This window comes from Theropithecus gelada, chromosome X (assembly GCF_003255815.1).
Source record: "Theropithecus gelada isolate Dixy chromosome X, Tgel_1.0, whole genome shotgun sequence".
Taxonomy (NCBI): domain Eukaryota; kingdom Metazoa; phylum Chordata; class Mammalia; order Primates; family Cercopithecidae; genus Theropithecus; species Theropithecus gelada.
This window is the reverse complement of record NC_037689.1, coordinates 5,798,989-5,820,682: the sequence shown is the minus strand read 5'-3', so window position 1 is coordinate 5,820,682 and position 21,694 is coordinate 5,798,989. Positions and strand designations below refer to the sequence as shown.

Below are 21,694 nucleotides of genomic sequence, written 5' to 3'. Positions count from 1 at the left end.
AACTACATCTCGGGGGGGAAAAAATATGTTGGCTGTAAATGGAAGCAGAGAATTATGGGGTCACTAAAATGTAGAGGAAAAGGTAAATAAAGACACTAGCTTATGTTCTCAAGTGGCTGCAAATTGTCTTGAAAAGAGGGGATAGCCGGGCGCGGTGGCTCAAGCCTGTAATCCCAGCACTTTGGGAGGCCGAGGCGGGTGGATCACGAGGTCAGGAGATCGAGACCATCCTGGCTAACATGGTGAAACCCCGTCTCTACTAAAAATACAAAAAACTAGCCGGGCGTGGTGGCGGGCGCCTGTAGTCCCAGCTACTCGGAGGCTGAGGCAGGAGAATGGCGTGAACCTGGGAGGCGGAGCTTGCAGTGAGCCGAGATCGCGCCATTGCACTCCAGCCTGGGTGACACAGCGCGAGACTCCGTCTCAAAAAAAAAAAAAAAAAAAAAAAAAGAAAAGAGGGGATAACTGTAAGAATCCCTTTGAAAACTGGGGGTAGGGGACCATTTAGCCTCTATTTCACTGTAATCTAATAAGCACTTATGTGGGTTTGAACAGAATACTATCCAGAATTAGGACAATCCTCTCCCGAACCCCTCAAATCTTGACTGGATATCCCTCCATATGTGATTACATTGCAGTCTGTACCTATCACTTCCCTATTAATGAGAAAATGTCTGCCACAGGGTGGGAAAGTAAAAAAACCTTGGAAAGGAAGAAATAAACATTATTAGTAGTTGGCCTCTAATGGTTGCCTCTAGGTGGCAGGGTAACACATAGTTGTATCTATGCTTCATGCTTTTCTGAACCTTCCAAATTTCCTGTAAATCATAGATCCATTTATAATCAGATTTCCTTTTGTAATTTGTTTTTTAAAGAAACAGGGTCTCGCTCTGTCACCTAGGCTGGAGTGCAGTGGTACAATCTTGGCTCACTGCAGCCTCAACCTCCCAGGCTCAAGCAATCCTCTCACCTCAGCCTCCAGAGTAGCTAGGACCACAGAAACACTCTACCACGCCTGGCTAATTTTTATGTTTCTTGTAGAGACAGGGTTTTCGCCATGTTGTCCAGGCTGGTCTCGAACTCCTGAGTTCAAACAATCCTCCTGGCCTCAGCCTCCCGAAGTGCTGAGATTACAGGCGTTAGCCACTGCGCCAGGCCTAAAATTTTCCTTAAAGAAGAAAACACTGGCCCCTGAGCCAAAGGACATGCACCAAATTAAGAACACCATCTAAACAAATGCCTTAGATTAGCTGCTGCCTACTCTAGGAGCTTCTTTCCTACATCTTCTGGTGTTTGGAGCTTGGCACACAGGAGGCACTTTGGTTTATTACTAGCAGGTAAGAGATGTTGCACGAAAGTATGGGAGTGGGGATGAATCAAAATGAGCCTAAAATCCCCATAGAAATCATGGAAGCATTATGGCAGTTCTTAAACAATAAATGCTTAGAGAAAACTAAACTCCAAAGTACCACAAAGCAAAATACTTTACTTTTTGCCTTGCAACGATTTCCTTTTGCCTCCTACAGTCTCTGAAAGTAAATTCAGGTGACAGCTGCCCTGACCATTCATCATGTCAAGCAGTAAGATGCATCTTGAAACCCAGCCTGGTCTTCACTATTTGATTATAGAGGCATAGGTGTCACTGATTATGATTTGTTAAAGTGAACACCACATAACTGTCAGGGCTTTCCATTCCATCCAGTTTCTGATTATCTATTAGTACATTAATATCCACTCAACACATACTGTGAAAAACATTTATGATCATAAAAACAACAGCTAACACTTACTCTATGCCTATTATGCATTATCTTTAATCCTTGGAGATGAAGACTGTGCCCAGTTTACTGAGAGGGGCCACATAACTAGTAAGTGGCAAAACCTGGAATCAAACCCAAATCTGTTCCACAACTCTACATTGTACATAATGTCTATACGCACAGCCCATCTTGCTATGCCCCTCTCCTACAGACACCAGTCTCTCTATCCTTAGGCACATAAAATATGACTCTCAAGTGCCCTGAGAATTGCTGACCTAGGTTTCACTGCACATTGACAGTGAAGTGTCATAATAAAGCAACTGAAAAATAGCCTTTACTCACCCAAGACTAATCTGGAAATCATTTGCAGAAATACCTTGAAAGAGTCTCTCATTTAAAATCTGAAACACTATACCTCAGATTAAGAGTTTACGCTGGCTCTGGGTGTTTCTCTGCACTGCAGTTATGCTTAAGCAAAGAAAATATGGGCAGGGAGGGATACTAAGAAAGAGGAATCTGAAATCTCCAACACTGACTTTGGATGTGAGAATGGTATCTGAGAACACATCACCTGCAACATCCTCTATTCACAGTCCAGGGAAGCTGCAAATCTGAGAGTTATTCTTCCCAGATACTCCCAATTACTTAGAGAAACTGGCATCAGAAGAACTAGGCAACCAAACATGGCTCACCAAAGTTGTAGATTATCAATTTTACCGAGAGGAAATGGCAGCATGCTAAGGAGCCCTTCTTGGTATTCTAAACAAAAAATAAAAACAGCAATGCCTAAGTGTAAGTTATGCAAATTAAGCAGGAGAGGAACAGACTCCTGGTCTACACATTTTAAATTGGTGCTCTGGAATATTCCTAGTCTACACCTTAAGAATTGTCAGTTTCTTGCTGCATGCCTGTAATCCCAGCACTTTGGAAGCCTGAGGTGGGAGGATCACTTGAGGCCAGGAGTTTTCCTGAGACCAGCCTGGGCCACAGAGTGAGACCTCCGTCTCTACAAAAAATAAATAAAAATGTAAAAGAAAAGCCTGCCCTTATCGAATAGGTGAATTTCACCCAGAAGGGCCACAGGCAGCATTCAATGAGTTCAGGAAAATATTTTCATTTGTCAGAAGTTATTTTAAAATTATCTTAAAAATAATTTACTTCACCCGAGACTTATTTTGAAAACTAAAAATGCCTGACCACACAGGCATTTCAGAGCTATCCAATTCAGTAGGTCTGAAGTGGGGATTTTTTTCTTCTTCAAGCTGTATAGGTGATTTGGCAGCACAGACCAGCCTTGAGAGCCATGGCATTAGATTATTAAATATATGCTTTGTCATTCTGTAACTTAGGAATTTGCTTTAATAAAAATATAGAGGGGAGGAGTAGGGTATAAATAAAACAGCAGCCCTGTGTTGATAACTGTTCAAGCTGGGTGACAGTTACATGGGTGTTCATTATGCTTTTTTCTATTTTTGTATATGTTTTGAAAAGTCTCATAAATTGAAGTTATTTTAAAGTGAGACTTTTTCTTGCTGGATCCCTCCATTCTATCCTCCACATTGTTGCCAGAGCAATCTCCCTAAAACTCAAAACCCACCTACATCAAAACTCCTTATTCAAACCAGCATCCAAGACCTCTAGGACCTGGTCCCTGCTTACCTCTCTTACCAGTGCTATGATATTACATAATATTTCCCTCAGCTCCCCACATGCTTTAGCCCCAACTATATCCTGCATATTGATCCTTAATCAGCACACCTCTTTACCTACCTGACAGTCTCCCCACTATAGTGAGTTCTGCAAGAGTGGGACTGTATCATATTTATCTTTGCATTCCTGTACCAGCATATTAACTGTCATTTATTAACAGCAGATTAATAAATGAATAACTATCCAGTAAATGCTTAACTAAAAAAAAAAATCCAAGTCACATTAAACTCCTGGTGAATTTTTCAACTGAAAAAAGAAATTTAGATTCATTTAACCTTCATCTTTCCATTCAACAATTATAAACATACTATATGCAGGGCATTGAGATGACTACTCACATAGCCAGGTGTACAGAAATGTAGAAAATAAGGAAAAAAAAAATCAGAAATAAAGTAGATTAGAAGCAATCATAATATAAAGGCAATGAATCAATACACCAAAAAAAGAGAATTACAACTTCCTCATGCCCAAAGGCTAAAAACACAACCAATTATAAGATCAACACAGAAGATAAATTATTAAATTTGCGTAATACAGAGTATATCTTTAAGCAAAAGTGACAGTTAGCCAAGCTTACCCCTTTGACCACAGTGTAGAAAAATAAGTCTAGAAAAATATACACAGTTGCTCTTCAACATATGATGGGATTATATCCCAATAAACCCATTGTAAACTGGAAATATGTAAGTCAAAAATACACTTACTTTATTTACCTAACCTACCAAACATCATAGCCTAGCCTACCTTAAACATGCTTGCAACATTTACATTAGAGCCTAGGGTTGGACAAAATCATCTAACACAAACCCTTTTTTTTTTTTTTTTTTGAGACGGAGTCTTGCTCTGTCGCCCAGGCTGGAGTGCAGTGGCCGGATCTCAGCTCACTGCAAGCTCCGCCTTTCGGGTTCACGCCATTCTCCTGCCTCAGCCTCCCGAGTAGCTGGGACTATAGGCGCCCGCCACCACGCCCGGCTAGTTTTTTGTATTTTTTAGTAGATACGGGGTTTCACCGGGTTAGCCAGGATGGTCTCGATCTCCTGACCTTGTGATCCGCCCATCTCGGCCTCCCAAAGTGCTGGGATTACAGGTTTGAGGCACCGCGCCCGGCCTACAAAGCCCATTTTATAATAAATGTTCAATGTCTCATGTAACTTACTGAATATTGTACTGATAGTGGAAAACACAATGGTTATGTGGGTACTCAAGTAAGCTTTCTACTAAATGCGTTTTGCTTTCACACCATCGTAAAGTCAAAAAATCCTAGGTTGAACCATCATTAAGTTGGGGACGCCTGTACTAAGAAATACAAGAACAAACAACACAGCCATTTAGACATCTTAATGACATATAGAGAAAAACAAGTGTAGAGGAATATTTAGAATTCCTCATCCTATACTGAAGGATGACCACCACAAAAACCCTGAAATTCTATGGAAAATTTTACATATGTGGGTCTTTTTCCCAGAAGATGGTCAACAGCTTTCACTGGCTTCTTAAAAGGATCCATGACCTGAAAAACATTAGGAACCAATGCCCTAAAGAAAGCTAAGACACTGTCTGCTTAGCCATGACAATGTTTTCCCTTTCATTTATGAAACACAAGTATATGGTATTTTTTCCCAAAGCCACAATAGGCTACTGTCAAATACAATAAAGATGGTACCAGATACGAAAGAAATAGAATTCCACCCCTTTTGCATTATTCAGCTCCAATTCTCTCAAGTCCTTGGGTTTACAGAGAAACAAGCAGCATGTCTGAAGACCAAACCTCGCCTGCCAGGCATGGTGGCTCACCCCTATCATCCTAGCACTTTGGGAGGCTGAGGTGGGTGGATCACGAGATCAGGAGTTCAAGACCAGCCTGGCCAACATGGTGAAACCCCGTCTCTACCAAAAATACAAAAATTAGCTGGGCATGGTGGCACACGCCTGTAGTCCCAGCTACTCGGGAGGCTGAGGCAGGAGAATCACATGAACTTGGGAGGCGGAGGTTGCAGTGAGTTGAGATCACGCCACTGCATTCCAGCCTGGGTGGCAAAGGGAGACTCTATCTCAAAAAAAAAAAGAAGTAAAAGACAACAGCATAATGGAAAGGCCTGGGAAATAGACAGACCTGGGCCTAAATTCCATTTACTAGGTGTATGATCTTAGACAAGTTGCCATATATCTCTGAGTCCAGTCACCTCTGTAAAGTAAACAAGTCTATCTCATAGGATTGTGCCCAGCAAAGAGTAAGCCATATTGTTATTTGTTCTATCTTTTTTGGCTCCAGATTAATCTAAGGGCAGCAACCTTATGCTAGGTATTCTACAGATTGATAAGATAGAAATACAGATATACAGATCTGATCAAATGCAAAAGAGCTGACCTTCTCAATCTTTCTACACGTTACCTGCATATGAAGGAGAACATACAGTATATATTAATCTCCATACTTTTAGCCATAACTGCAGACAACCAACAACTTAAACTCTACTTTGATGACAATGAGATTGGGAGGCTCCAGTCTCATTCTCAAATTATACAGTTCTGCAAAAGGTAAACAGTCTACTAAATAATGTGCAGACCATGCCACTCAGTCAAAATTTTTAACTGGGTCTCAACTGTTTTGATCTGGTTCAAGTGAATTTGGAAGGAATGGAGACAAAGATTCTTTTGCATGGTTTAAAAGAGCAAGTTATTTATAACAATTATCAATCTGGCAGCAAACTCCTTCCAGGACGTTGAAAAGAATTCCAACTTCACAGGTTTGTTATGAAGATAAAATTAGTTCACTGATAAGAAAGTTGTAAAACAAAGCCTTTAAAAACAAAGGTGTCCCAACATATAGAAAAAAAAATGGCTGAGTAAATTTAATAGCACTCCACACAGCCTGCCAAATAGTTATTTCAAATGTTCTTAAATAAACCAGACAATTCTGAACAATCTACTGCTTTACAACGTATCTATTTACATGAAAGATGCTTACTGAAAATGAAAGAGAAGTACGCAAAGGTACTCTAGTTCTCAGCCACCAACTGGCTTTAAGATCTTATGACATTCTGGGCTTCCAACATAATGTAAAATGGAAGTACAATAACTAAGATCCCTTAAAGCACTATCTGTAATACTTTGCCTTCAGTCTAAGACAAATGTTAAATATTAAACATGAACAATCTGAATTATTTTCAAAAACTAAATAGCTAAAAGTAACCACGCTAGTTTTCTACTTGCCACAAATTCCTAGGTTTTTAAAAAATAAAACTACACTTCTGCAAATAATTCTTTTAACCTGAGAATATTTTTAAAGATCAAATAGAGTTTGCCAGGAAGAAAAACAGGAGCTACTGGCTATTTGGATGAAAATAAATGTACACACCTACTTCACACCGTTACTTCAGCATAAAAAGCTTAACATAGTATATAAATACTTAACATAGCATATACTTAACATAGTAATAACTATAATGCTAAAAGGTGTGAACATTTATTTTGTTTCAGTCTTTTTAAAAATAGCAAACATGTTATAGTTTAAAATAGTTGAAAAAAGGGAAAATAAGATGGACTTAGAAAGCATCCCTTTAATTTGAAAGTTTTACAAACAGGAAATTCAATCTCATCTACTGATTTATAGCATCCATACATGCATGAAAACACATGACCATATCAAACTGTTCTGTGAATGAGCTCCAAGTTGACCTCATGTCAGAAAGTAATAACTACGGTCAAAAGGGCAAAGAAACTGAGCTTTCTTTGGATTTCTGCCTTTCTCACGTTAACTTTCTACTCTAAAATTCCCCTATTTGGGGAGTAACTTTCTCATAGGAAGAGGGCCACTTACTTTGTATTTCCACAGATGACACCAGATGGCATATTTAGAAATAAAGTTCAGTTTTAAGGAAAGATAAAACATAGTGAAAACAATACTAGACTAGGTAATCTGGGTTTGATGCTCAATTTCATCACTATCCAGCCATGTTACTATGGATATGTCATTACTCCTGCAACTAGGCCTATAAAATAAGGAGTTTGATATGGATAATATGAAATATAGGGTATCATCCAGCTTTTCTGTTGGACATGAAGACTGCCCTTTTAAAGCTGCTGGTAATTTGTTTGCTAGAGGGAGAGATTTGAATTCACCCATAAAAGCAGCCTGTCTTTACTTTTTAAAAGCAAAAATCTAAAATTCTCTAGGTGAAAGGATATCTTCTAGTGACGTCTGCATCTCTCCAGACTATACTTCCTTTTAAGGCTGGTCTCACCAAGATATTTAAAGAAATTTAAGGAGCAGGGACCTGGGTTAACAAACTGCAAAGCCCTCCAAGGTAGAGAAGTCAAACTAGCCCCTGGAAAAATATGGCAGCATATATATATACACATATACATACATATATAAAAAATATGCAGTGAGCCATCTGTAACAATGATACTGGCTATATCCAGATTTATACTCTTCTGATTTATCAAGGCTTATCCTGATGTGCTATAATATTGTAAATCATGATGGATCATATACTAAACGTATTACAGTGAAAAATCCAAGGTTAGCCTTTCTAAAGGCCAATTTAGCAATGAGTATCAAAAGCCTTACATTTTTGCATTCCGGTTGTAGAAATTTCTTAAGGACATAAATATGGGTGTCACGCAATGGACTTTGGGGACTCAGGGGGAAAGGGTGGGAAAGGGGTGAGGGATAAAATACTATAAATTGGTTTCAGTGTATACTGCTCCAGTGACGGGTGCACCAAAATCTCACAAATCACCACTAAGGAACTTACTCATGTAACCAAATATCACTTGTTCCCCAAAAACTTATGGAAATAAAAAATTAAAAATATTAAATATGGATCTCATAAATATTTATCGATTAGGATGTATCTATGCTTCCTTCTTTCATTCGACACTTATTTACTGAATGCTGAATTACCTATATGTTAGGAGGCATTACTTAAAATCATGAGAAACTGGGACTGGAAAAGTGTGAACACAGCAAACTGGTTAAATAAATTCTGCATACAATAAAATACAATGTAGCCATTAAAAATGCTACGGAAGTGTACATAATGACAGAGACAGAGAACGGGGTCAATATGTGGGAAGAGCAAATTTAACAATACCATTTCTATACTAGTTTGGAGAAAACAGCTTGAAAAAAGTCTGGGGACAACTGAGGGAAAAGTATGAACACAGCAAAAGGTGTGAACACAGTAAACTGGTTAAATAAATTCTGCATGTAATAGAATACAATGTAGCCATTAAAAATGCTACAGAAATATACATAATGACAAAGACACAGAACAGGGGTCAATATGTGGGAAGAGCAAATATAAAAATACCATTTCTACACTAGTTTGGAGAAAACAGCTTGGAAAAAAAGACAGTTTGGGGACAACTGAGGAAATGTGAATATGAACTGGATATTAGACAATATTAAGAAAAAATAACAAACTCCCTAGGCATGATAATGGTATCGTGGTTTTGTAGATGTCCTTACTCTTGTTTTTTTTTTGAGATGGAGACTCGCTGTCGCCCAGGCTGGAAGCTCCGCCTCCCGGGTTCACACCATACTCCTGCCTCAGTCTCCCGAGTAGCTGGGACTATAGGTGCCACCACACCCAGCTAATTTTTGTACTTTTAGTAGAGGCAGGGTTTCACCATGTTGGCCAGGCTGGTCTCGAACTCCTGACCTCAGATGATCCACCCACCTTGGCCTCCCAAAGTGCTCAGATTACAGGTGTGAGCCACTGCACCAGGCCGAGATGTCCTTATTCTTAAGACATGAAGCTGAAACATTATCCTTAAAAGTGTCATCCTTACTTCTAATGTTCAGAAAAATTAAACACACATCTGTACATATAAATCTAATATGGCAAATACTTAATTGTTGGATCCAGCTGATGGTACACAGATGTTCATTGTGCTATGTTTTCAGCATTTTTGTTTGAAATTTTTCATACAAAATTGAAAGCTGTAAGGGAGGTAATGAATTACATTTTAAAAAGAGTATTTCTGAAAAAATACATAATATGGCTACACAGCTGTTAAGAAAAGCCTTGGAAGATACTGCATACCAAAACGTTAAGAGTATTTTATCTGTGAGTTTGGGGTTTCCGGAGATTTGTCTGTTTATCTGTATTTTTCAACAATAAGCCATGTATAATTCTACATTCATGAAGAAGATTACTTAAAAACAAATTCAGGAAAGTGTTTTCAAACAAGAGTTAAGAAGAAAATAAGCAAACGAAAAAAAGTTCTATTCCCAAAGCATTCTTAATAAATGATTTTAGTAATTAATTTATTTATAAATTCATAATTTATACCATTCTCACAGTATAAAAATTCAAGCAATTCATTGTACTGATTGTGGCGGGGGAAGGGAATGCTGGGTATTAAAAAAGCATCTCCTATTTACCTATACAGGTTAAGTATCTCCTATCCAGTGCTTGGGACCAGCAGGATTTCAGATTTCAGATTCTGGAATATCTGCCTATACATCATGAGACATCTTGAGGATGGGACTCAAGTTTAAACACGAAATCCATTCATGTTCCATACACGCCTATACACACAGCCTAAAGGTATTATACACAATTTCTTGTATAAATGTAGGTGACACAAGTGCAGTTTTGTTACATGGATATATTGCATAGTAGTGAAGTCTGGACATTTAGTGTAACCATCACCCAAATAATGTTCGTTGTACCCTATACAATATTTTTAATAATTCTGCTCATAAAACAAAGTGTTAAGTACTTAGCTGTAGAATTTTCCACTTGTGGCATCGTGTTGGCACTCATTTTGGGGCATTTTGAATTTTAGATTAGGGACGCTCAACTTGTGTTACTTCACACCCCACAAAAAAATTTAAGGCAAAAATAAACGTTAAAAATGATCAATTCTGGAGTGGGGGTAGGGATAGGGATTTTTGTTTTATTATTCTCTGTACTTCTCAGTATATTTTAAATTTTTCAGAAGTAGAAATGCACACATTACAGAAAAAGGTAAAGTTCCCCATGATCCCTCCTCCCAAATAAACTTGTCAGTTTGCCATGGTTTTTTAAAAACATAAATAGCATCACATAGTATGTACTCTCTTGCAACTTGCCAAAATCACCTCCAAAATAGCTGTATCAATTTACGCCACTTGTAGGCAGTATTATAAGGCCAGACTCTTCCTTATACCTTTCACGATGACTTGATATTATCAAATTATTTTTTACCAATCTAATGACTAAAAAACTTATTTAAATTTGCATTTCTGATTATCCGTTTGAGTACCCTTTCTTGTTAGTGGACGTTTTTAGTTTCCTATTCTGGGAAATGCCTATCCTTAAAATTTCCTACTAGATTTTAAATACTACCCTTATCATTAAGATGTGAATACACCAAAATGTTAATAGTGACCAAACATTGTGGTGGAATTATGTATATCCCCTCCCCAAATATGCACACATTTTCTAGTTTTTCCTGAATTAATTCAGTGATTAAAAACTAGAAAATGATAAAATGGATGAAAAAAATCCTTTTAGACAAAAGCATTACTTTCAGGATACTCTACTACAGGTAACACCCTTAAGGAGGTCATAAAATCTAGCTCAAAGAAATAAATGCATCTAAAGAGTAAGTCTTGTGAAGAAATAATAATAGTTGAGACCATTGATTCATTTGGGATACATTTAACTAACTTCTTTGTATAGCATTTTTGAATTCATGAAGTACTTTTCATTTATCTTGCTTAACTCTAACAAAACTCTGTGACATTCTGATGCCTTCCTGTAAACCACTACAGCACATTTTGTTCATTCCTCACATTACCATACTGATCCCTTTGTGTGATTCGCAAGTCTCCTTCCCCTAGACCACACTGTCCTACATTCTCCAGTCACTTATCTTTGTATTCCCAGGATGTAGCTGCAACGACTACGTCCTCAATAAGTATTTGTTAAATGAATGAGATATCACCATCTTCATTTAAAGGATGAGGAAACTGGCTCAGTGATGAGGTAATTTGCCCCAAGTAACATAGCTAGTAAATATTTTATATAAATTATAATGACCTTATCTTCATACTTTATAAGCATTTAAAAATGCACCATCTCGCTTTAATGCTCATAGCAACCTATGAAATAGGCTTTCCGATTACTGTTTTATAGATAAGAATGGAAATTTAGTGATATACCCTAGGCCCACTCAAATCCTAGTTTATATGAAGCACAGCGGTCTCTTTAGATACGTGATCACTACCTGGGTATGGGAGCCTCTATTGTTATGTACTAAATAAGTTAAGGGTAGGGTATAGCGGAGGAAAGATGGAAGGAAGGCAGTTTAAAGGAACAGGAAAGAGGCTGGAGCCCAGGTATATAGACCCATCTAAAGACCATAAAATGGTATTGTAATGTCAACTGCACGTGCCACTCTGAAATCCAGTATTAGCCCAAAGGTTTTTCTTGATATTAACCCTGTATTAATGGAAGACAATTGTTGGCTTTCTCACATATCAGCAGTCTCAAAGGCTGGGGAGGCACACAGAATTAGGAAAGCTGTGAGAAACAATGGACAGGCTATATCATGCATAGACAGTGCAGGGGAAGAAATGATGACACAAAGGAAAAGGCTAAGGAACTTTAAACATGATCTCACAGTCCTTAACTCGACTGTGAGTTTCTCAAGGGCAGAGACCAAGTCTCATTCATTTTATGTCCCTTACTCCTTATACTTAGCAACATTCAGTAAATGTTATGTAAAAAAAAAAAAAAAAAAAAGAATATTAAGCTAAAAACTGAACAATTACTTCCATTTATTGAGCAGCACTTACCACGTGCCACATACTATACTTTAGATATTATGTGTAATGTTTAAAAAAATAAGATTTACCTGTTTGCTGACCTGCCATGTATGGTGCTGTTCAAGTGTGTTAACAGTGGTGATACTGATGACTATTAGGAAGACTCATTATAGGTTACTAAGGTTACAACAGAACCTTGAACACCTTGAATAGGAGGGGCCTGTATAGATGGAGAGAGATCAAGGTAACCAATGTAATACACATTACAGAACTGGCTAAGACCCTTCAGAGGGTATAAATGTGACTACTAAGGAGTTTCAAAGTGAAAAACTACTCTTTGGAACATTAAGTTATCACTGGCCAAAGTCTCAGACCCAAAAACCCCATCCCACCTCACCACTGATGATCCCACACAGACCTGAAGTGTCCAGACACATTTTGTTAAACGGCCATTATTTTCACTACCCTGACTGTCCACCTCTGAGGCGTTGAAGGAGTTATGTGAAATAGTACATTAAATAAATCACCATCTACCGATCACCTACCATGTACTAACACCTTACATTTTCTCTTTAATTCAAATAACCGTATGAGTAAGGTATTTCCCCAGATCATAACTGATACAGGTTAACTTGCCCAAACTGACAGACCTAGTAAGTGGCCAGGTCCCAAATCTGGAATTGCCTGGGCTCCATGATCGTCCCATGATTATAAGGCTTCTCAAACCTTTCCACCTAAACTCTAATAAAAAGGTAGAGAAGAATGAAGAGGCAGGCTAGGGAGGTTAAGTGGAAAGAGAAAAGTAGAACTTGATAGAAAGTTCCAAGCTACCTTTGGCAAAAACAGAATTTCTTTTGACTTCACCTTTTATCTTAATCCCATTAGCTGATTCCAGGTCTGGGGCAGAAATGCACAAGAATGAGCCTGGAAACATCTTGACATACCAGATAGCAAGGAAGCTCTATCAAAGACTACTAGAGAGCATGTCAGTAAGAATCAGGAGCCAACTTTAAGAAAGTCCCACTAGCCACAAGTGGGACAATTTGAACTTCGCTAAGGATTAGAACTGCAACGTATTGAAACCCATCAAATGTTTACACCTATGGATGCATAGTTATATATACACTTATATGTGTAACCTTTTGAAGATGACAGGAAACCAATTCATCATCTTGAAAGCAATGTTTAAAAAAATTGAGTATTTATCCTGCTCTTCCTATATAAACTATATTGCTGAGTAACCAAACAAAAGGGAAAACATAAAATTATTCCAGCTAACAGATGAAAACAAAATGATAGCATTAGAACGTCACCATTTTGTAGCCCCCCCAACAAATTAATGGATCCAAAAAATTCAAGTCATCACAACATAATCAACGTTGTGAATGAACACCTTCCCTCCACCCCCCAATGTATTTGCCAAAGGGAATGAACCTGAAGTTTATCAAGCCTCTAGATCCAGCTGCCAATTTGCAGGAAATAGAGAAGTATCACCTGGGAACTTATCAGAAATGCAAAATCTGGGGCCCCTCCTAGATCTACAGAATCAGAAACTCTGGGAGTGGGGACCAGCAATCTGTCTTAGGAAGCCCTCTAGGTGATTTTGATGTTCCCTAAAGTTTCAGAACCATTGTTCTAAGCACTTTATATGCACTAATTCAGCTAAACTTCTTCGGAACTCTACAAGGCAGGCAGTACTATCATCATTTTACAGATGAAGGGCTGCGTGGCACAAAGCGGTTAAGTAATTTGCACAACATGGCGCACCTGGTAAGAAGTGGGAATCAAAACTTGAACTCTGTGAATCTAGCTCCCAAGTTCATGTTCTTAATCGCTGTGCTGAAAGGTCTTTCCACCTATAAGAACTCAATTGTCAGAATGCCGTAATAAAGAATAGTGGAAGTTTGAAAAAAAAAAGAAAAGGAAAAAAAAGCAAAGACCAGGAGAAATACGCCTCACTATAAAATAGACAGGCGTATAAGGAAATAATCATAGCAAATAATGTACCCAAAGTAATTTTCCAAAATCATTCCAAAACATAAACAGCCACCAAATGCAATATACCCAAGCACTGCTGGGGCAATTATCTCTGATATCTAATCACAAGGACCTAAAACCTGGGTTGTGCTAAAGGTGGTACATAAATTCATGACAGTATCTTCAGATTCACCAATCTTTTAAATCTAAATGGTTATAGTGAAAGGTCATTCCAGAATAATTCATCTCCCTACTTTTAGTCACCATTTACTTAATGACTACTGAAAGGAAAAACTGCTGTCTTTCAATACCTAAGATTACACAATCAGAATCTCAATAGTTGAAGAATTTTAACATTCATCTAGTTCGATCAGCAGTCCAGACTGAATCAGATCTACAATCCCAATCTCCACGTAATGGTACATTCATAATAAATTAAAACATTCCAACTTTCTGTAAAATCACATTATGGGATCACTCTATGCCACCAACTGTAATTTTTAAAGCCAAATGACTAAAAACTTTTAAAGAGAACTTAAAAGTTGAAAATGCTCAGGTTAACAGCCCAAACAAAACCTACAGTTGTTTTACTCATAGAGCCACTTCTTCACTACCTGTAAGGATTTCTATATCCAGAAGACCAAGCTGGTCAACAAGTACATCAACTTTTAACAACTCAACACCTATGACACATCAAACGACTTAAAAGTTGAATTATTCCTGACATTAACATATATAAACATCTAGTAACCAGTCATTGAGGAAACAATAATACAGCAAAACACCAAAAGCCCAAGTACTTGTATCAACCTTATAGATAGCGAAATCATTGTAAAGCAGTCTAAAATGGTTACAACTACACAACAATCAACAACTTAATCTTACTCCAGAAGAGGTAACATGGAATGTGAAGGACAAATATTTTCAAAGCAACCAAGTTTGGCATTTCAATAACACTTTGAACCCATGGTTGAAAACACACAACAGAAGAAAAAAAAAAAACAACAGCATTTCCATTGTAAATCTGCAGCTAAGAATTGTGGGAAAAACTCAAATACTGGAATGCCTACTGTGTGCCAAAACTCTATAAACAATTATCCTAGTTTCACAAATTCAGGATTAAGTGATTTCGTCCACACTTCCTAACTACAGAAAACTCAAGGCTAAGTATCTAATCACTATATCCAACGTGCCTCAAATTATTTTTGTTGAATTCACGAATTTACCGCAACTCCCAAGAAATCACTTCATATTTAATCAATTTTCAACCAGTGATTTATTTCTCCATTAATGAACAAATAATTGAAAAGGCCTGAATTCATGATCCATAGCACTTGGTTGATTCACAATCATATTTCATCTAAATACTTCAAAAACTTTCACTTGTTACCTCCCTGCCCCTTGAAATTACTCTCATTTTAAAGGCAGGCACAAGTGTGGCCTTGCTCTGCCCCTGTTTGTGCCTAAGTCAAAGGCTGACTAGAGCCTAATGGGTCCAATTTCCATTCTCAGGTTTTGGCCATGAAAGGGACACAGGGTAGATCCCAGAATGGGCAATGCAGCACAAGGAAAGAAATGAACAGTTTAAAGGAATTTATGCTAAGGAAACACAAATTTCAGATGAAATGAAATGAAAAATCACAGTAGGAAAACTAAGGTTGTGTATAATAGCTGAAAATCAAGATGTAAGTAGAAGCTCTCAAAAATTGTTTTAGTATTGCCATTTCAAGAACTGCGTGACAGCCACGAACTCATTATTAGGTCTTAATAGCTTAGAAGTTATGGGTCAGAACAGCTGAGATACTAAAATCAAAAGAATAAAAAGCAACATTATAAAGTAGTATAAAAATAACTAAATCACCTAAGGAAATTGAAACCATGCATGAAAAACCCCAAAGGCACAATCAGGTCATTAGGAAACACTAGCTTCTTCCACCAGGAGGCCTACTTTTCACGTGGAGCAATAAGCAAGGCCAAGACATGGAACTGAAGTCAGGTATCAAATCAGACTTTGCCACAGAAAAAGGAATCCATGACTAGTTATTTTAGGATAGTGCCTAGGACAGCACTATCAACTCCAACTGGGATACAGGAGATTATAGCCATTGTTCCCTTATAATGGGTCCTCCAGGGTCTTTAATTTAGCAAGAATGGGTTAGACAACACTACTGGGCTGTAATCCCCAAATATGGGGGGCGGGAAACTATATATAGGACAATTTCTTCAACAAACAAATTGGAAGAAAAAAAAACAAAAAAGACGGAATCTGCAGATTAAAATAGATTTAAGGGCTGTATCAATGCTTTGCAATAAATGTGCTTTCTCAGGATCCTGATTCAAACTGTAAAAGAAAAAAAAAAAACAGCTTAAAAAAAATCAGAGAAATCTGAACATTTTATATTTGATATTTTTAAATATTTGTTAATTTTTTCAGTTGTGATAATAGTTTTGATCTTATATTTAAAGAGCCCTTGCCTTTTAGAAATACAAACAAGTATTTTACAAATAAGTATGACAGGGATTTATTTCAAAATAATCCATTGATGGGGGCAGTGGTTAGAAGTATAGATGAAACAGGCTGGGCATGGTGGCTCATGCCTGTAATCTCAACACTTTGGAAGGCCAAGAAGGGAGGATGGCTTGAGCCCAGGAGTTTGTGACCAGCCTGGGCAACACAGTGAAACCCCATCTCAATTTTAAAAAATTAAAAAAAAAAAACAGAAGCATAGATGAAGTAGAATGTGCAAGTTGATACTATTAGAGCTGGCGATGGGTAAGCGGTGGGATTATTACACTATTCAATTTTTGCATGTTTGAAATTTTTCATAACTCTTTAACAAGAATTGGTTAAACATAATGCCTTGCAATTTTATTTTCTGAATGATGCCTAGGGTGATTTAAAAAATCATGTACAGACATCATTCATTTAAACAATTTCCTTTAATGCAGTAATGAGCTCCACTTTAACAAAAGAAGCAACCAGAACCACATCAGATCCAGAAAATGGAAGAAACCAAAGTAGCTCAATTACAGAATGGGAATACATCCACCCCTACTATCTCCATTCCAGGAAGTAAAATACAAATACTTCCCACAGAGATTTACAAAAACTAACCTAAAATCACAGCCAATCATACTCATCCTGGTGGGAAATTCCCCACACTGCTCCAACAGCTTCCCGAACCTTCCTGACCAAGTTGGCCTGCTGGTTTCTCTGGATCACTAACCCACTCAGGTCAGGCTACTGGAGGACCTACAAAAAATAAGTTGGGGGAGAGGAGTGAGATACACAACACATTTATTAGTATGTGTGAGGAGGGTTAACCATTCTATTATGTTCAAACATAGCCAGTTATTATTTCTAAAGCAATAGTTCTTACATATCTATTTGCATTTTTTAGTACCTGCTTTGAGAAGTAACTGAAGAATTCAGAACCAACAACTGTAATACTTCTAACACTTAGACTAACATTCCTGCAAACAACTCAGTTCAACCCAAATGAAATTACAGAAGTCACTTTATTTTTTAGACAAGTTTCTACCCTCAATATAAACTAACACTAAGGATATATTTGCTTTATTGTTTCTGTGAAAAAAAAAAAACTGTACATATAAAAATTATTCTTCACCTTCATACATGCTTTTTGGCCATACTGGGAGACAAACGATAAACATCCTGGCAACTCAGGTTGAACTTTGCCCTTGAACCTTAGACAAAGTTTTTATTTGGTATTGTCACTCCTTCCTCTCTTCTCAGAGATCTACCTAGAATAAATTAAACTTTTAGGTCACACCTAGATTATCATTCCCAGATTTATTCTAATGCTCAATAAGGGTCAAACTGAAATTGAGGTTTAGTAAACTTGTGATCACTGCTTAACCCACTGTAAAATGCACCAATGCAAAATCTCAAAACAAAAAGTGATCTCCTGCCCTCCAATGAAAATGGGAGAAAATTTTATTAACTACAAAGCACTTCAAATTAAATAAAGCAGACCCTGAAGTTCAAAACTACAGTCCACATACAGCTAATCATGGGATGGTTACCTCCCGCAAATTTTAAATCCTAGTAAACTTTTCACCACCATGTTTCTACTTCAATTCCCATCACCCAGCCGAAGTAAAATAATGGGGATAGTTGTGCTTGTATTAAAGGGTTGTTGCTAGAATTAGTTAAAAAAAAAAAATTGTAAAATGTTACACTTTAATATTGGTCTAATCAATATATTAACAGTAAGGAAGCCTGTAATCTCAGCACTTTGGGAGGCTGAGGCGGGCAGATCACAAGGTCAGGAGATCGAGACCATCCTGGCCAATGTGGTGAAACCCCGTCTTTACTAAAAATACAAAAATTAGCTGGGCATGGTGGCACACACCTGTAGTCCCAGCTACTCTGGAGGCTGAGGCAGGAGAATCACTTGAACCCAGGAGGCGGAGGTTGCAGTGAGCCGAGATCACGTCACTGCACTCCAGCCTGCCGAGAGCAAGACTCCATCTTAAAAAAAAAAAAAAAAAAGTAAGGAAAACTTTATCCAAATCAACTATAGTCACATCTGTTTAATAAGTACGTTAGAAAATATAAAATGGCAATAACACAACAGGAAATGGTGTATTAAAGAGCCAACAGTAATTCGCTATGGAAAAGCAGCTTGGTATTTCAAATGATCTTTCTCTCTTAGATAGGAATTATCTTGCTCAGGTAAGAAGATGCCAAACAGCAGATCCCCACACTGATCTGAGGAACCAAACAAATGAGGGAGGGGAAAAGTAGCATGAATACTTGAAATCTAGCTAACAGAAGCTCCTTTTACCACTGTGAAATGCATGGCACCAAATTACTTTTGTAGAGTGAATGACAGGACGGACTGCCTTTGGAGGAGTGGAAGAAATGAGTAGGCAGGGCATGAGGCACCCCTTCCAAAAGGTAGAACACTTGGGTGTGGTTCTTGACAGGAACATTATGGCTGGTGGTCATTCCAGGATAGTGATTACGCACTGAAATTCCTAGACCATTAGAAGGAAACAAAGAGTGGGAATCACGCTCAAACATCATGAACCATTGGAGATAAAAAGTTTGGCCTATGAGGAAAAAAACATAAAAGTTATAGATCTGGCCTAGAAATATACCAAGAATGTACAGTTAAAGAAACAAAAATCTCTTATTCTTTCCCAGGTCATAAAAGTAGCATATGACACAGGTACATCTACCAATATATTCTTACACCAAAAAGTAATCTTAATTTATCATGTGCCTACCATGAGTTAAGACATTTTACTTTTTTTTTTTTCTTAAACTAATTCTAGCAACAACCCTCTAAGGTAAGCACAACTATCCCCATTATATAGATGAACTGAGAATCTGAAATTTTGCCCAAGGTCACAAGGTTCAATGTGAATCCAAAACACACACTAATAATTCCACCATACCAGGCCGTGCCTATGACTGGGGAATGTTGGTATCTCCTCAATCTATGCAACACTGGGGCTAAAACAATGCTGAACATGTAATCTACAAAGGAGAAAAAAATGATAGGCAATTAACTGCCTACAGTAACGGTGGCATGGGGGGAAGAGAAAATAAATAACAGGGCAGATTGAGGGGCAGGACAATCAATGCTGTTTTCTAGTAAATGGAAGGGGTAAAATGTAGGGGAGCCTGAGAGGAGGGTTATCTTCCTTCTAGGGGATTCAGCTCCTGGAAAAGGAGTATGGGGAGTGGGGGACAGAAAGATTAAGAAGTGAGAAGCAGGTAAGAGGTACTCAGCAGCAAAAACAGATGTCCACAGACCAAGAGGCTCCTAGAAACTCAGAGCAAGGCAGGGAAAAGGGGCGGTTCCCAGGCTTGCAAGGGAAATGGAAGTGGGATGAAGACAGAAAGCGGGCTTACTGGAGGGTTATCCTCTACAGCCTTTTGAGGGGGAGGAATGAGGAAGGGAAGGCTAATGGCCATAAACGAAAAGGCCACTTAAACTGCAATATCCAACCACCGACCCGTTCAAAGTTTCGCTTAACAGTGGTTTAGCAGCATGCAGAGCTAAGAAATCAGGATCAGAGTCATACAAACATGAAGACTTGAGGAAATGGAAGGCTACTATGGCTCCATCCACAAAGATGGAGTAAATGCAGGCAACAGGATAGGCTCTATTCAACGCCTGCGCCAAGGGGACCAATGAAATGGGGAGACGAGGCGTGCTAGGGGACTCAGGCTAACCTCGAATTTAGAAGAACTGGGGAAGGAATCACAGGAAAAAGCTTTGACTCCCCCTCCCTTAAATACGAACCTCAACTATCCACGTAGATGAAGATTAGATGGGACGATAGAATTAGGAGGGGTGTGGGGAGAGGAGGAGTACGCCAGTGACACTACTGCTTGACCCCTAAGCCTTAGCTCTAAAACCGCGGGAGTTGGCGAAGATGACCCCACCTCGAGAAAAACCAGGGTACTCATCCGGGTCGTCGGAGGTGCTGAGAACGGAGGCTGGCCGGCAGAAAAGGTAGGGGATAGGGGCCAGTCGTCGTTGGTTGCTCCTCTCTTTCCCACCGTTCAATTTAACCCCCAACCCCACTCCACAGCGAACTCCAGACTCCCCTCCCACCCTTCCCAATCCGCCCACTGCGGCGGCGACAACGGAGGCGTTGACCGATCGGTGGAGCAAAGGCGGGCCCACACGCGGCCGAGGCCCGGGAAATGGTGTCGCCTCAACGGACTAGAAACTAGGTGGTCTTCGCCTCAGGTCTGGTTTACCGGCACCCCGGCGTTTCGCCAATCGTCACCTCCTTAACGCTGGGTACCTCAGAGGCGTCATAAAGGCAGATAGCCAACACCTCTGTGCTTGGTCCTGGCCGGACAGACATCAGCCTCCGCCGCCATCTTAACAGCAGGCGGACCGACCCTAGTCACTGCCCCCCCCACCCCTGAGCTACCTCAGCCACCGCCAACGAATCCCACGAGGACGTAACCCCGCTCCCGCGAGAATTCTCCGGCTTAGAACGGCACGAGCCGAAGACCTTGCCGCCGCCTCCGCGGCTACCGCAGTCAGTAGCCGAGCCACCGCCGCTTCCGCGCGATCCCGCGAGAGCCTCTACCGGACGGGAAAAGCCTGAGCCCAGCCCTTTCCAGACCCCTCCTCCCTCCCACCAAAGCCGAAGTAGCTACAGCTTCACCCTACGCGAAGCCAAAAGCAAATGACGCACAACCTAACGAAGCAGTGAGGGGCGGAGCCAACCTACCGGGGCCGGCTCCCGCATGCGTTGAGAACTATCGCGATATTACGCTTTAGCTCGGCGAGACCTTCTTAATTCACCGCAGGATGCCGCCCGCGCCTCGCCTTTAGGAAACATAAGATATCGCGAGACCTGGTGCACACTCCTAAAAAGGAGAAAGGCGGGGCTTCGTGAAAATGACTGGGAGTTTTTCGGGGGAAGGGAGGAACCTCCCGTCCTGCAGGGATCTCGCCTACCACGAGGTTTCCGACCCACT

The 21,694-nt window shown here is 39.3% G+C and overlaps 1 protein-coding gene across 1 annotated transcript in view; it reads right to left on the bottom strand.

Moving 5' to 3' along the window:
• Positions 1-21,416, bottom strand: part of HUWE1 (HECT, UBA and WWE domain containing 1, E3 ubiquitin protein ligase) — a 151,394-nt gene extending 129,978 nt beyond the window's left edge. Inside the window, exons 1-2 of the mRNA XM_025371610.1 lie at positions 21,139-21,416; positions 17,330-17,467 (exon numbers count right to left, since the gene is read on the bottom strand). The gene's annotated coding sequence lies outside the window, so the exon portion shown is untranslated. The remainder of the gene's footprint in view (positions 1-17,329; positions 17,468-21,138) is intronic.
• Positions 21,417-21,694: the final 278 nt, after the last annotated feature.